The sequence below is a fragment of the Physeter macrocephalus genome, chromosome 1 (genome assembly GCF_002837175.3).
Source record: "Physeter macrocephalus isolate SW-GA chromosome 1, ASM283717v5, whole genome shotgun sequence".
Classification (NCBI taxonomy): Eukaryota; Metazoa; Chordata; class Mammalia; order Artiodactyla; family Physeteridae; genus Physeter; species Physeter macrocephalus.
The window spans coordinates 17,908,376-17,909,242 of NC_041214.2; positions in this window are offsets into that span (position 1 = coordinate 17,908,376).

Below are 867 nucleotides of genomic sequence, written 5' to 3' on the forward strand. Positions count from 1 at the left end.
GCAATCTACAGATTCAGTGCAATCTCTGTCAAACTACCAATGGCATTTTTCACAGAACTAGAACAAAAAATTTCACAATTTGTATGGAAACACAAAAGACTTCGAATAGCCAAAGCAATTTGAGAAAGAAAAATGGAGCTGGAAGAATCAGGCTCCCGTACTGTACGGGAGGAATCAGGCTCTTTGCACTGTACTACAAAGCTACAGTAATCAAGACAGTATGGTACTGGCACAAAAACAGAAATATAGATCAATGGAACAGGTAGAAAGCCCAGAGGTAAACCCACGCACATATGGTCAACTTATTTTTGATAAAGGAGGCAAGAATATGCAATGGAGAAAAGACAGCCTCTTCAATAAGTTGTGCTGGGAAAACTGGACAGCTATATGTAAAAGAATGAAATTAGAACACTCCCTAACACCATCCACAAAGATAAACTCAAAATGGATTAAAGACCTCAAAGTAAGGCCAGACACTATAAAATACTTAGAGGAAAACATTGGCAGAACACTCTATGACATAAATCACAGCAAGATCCTTTTTGACCCACTACCTAGAGAAATAGAAATAAAAACAAAAATAAAGAAATGGGACGTAATGAAACTTAGAAGATTTTGCACAGCAAAGGAAAACATAAACAAAATGAAAAGACAACTCTCAGAATGGGAGAAAATGTTTGCAAATGAAGCAACTGACAAAGGATTAATCTACAAAATTTACAAGCAGCTCAATATTAAAAAAACAAACAACCCAATCCAAAAGTGGGCAGAAGACTTAAATTGACATTTCTCCAAAGAAGATATACGGATTGCCAACAAACACATGAAAAGATGCTCAACATCACTAATCATTAGAGAAATGAAAAT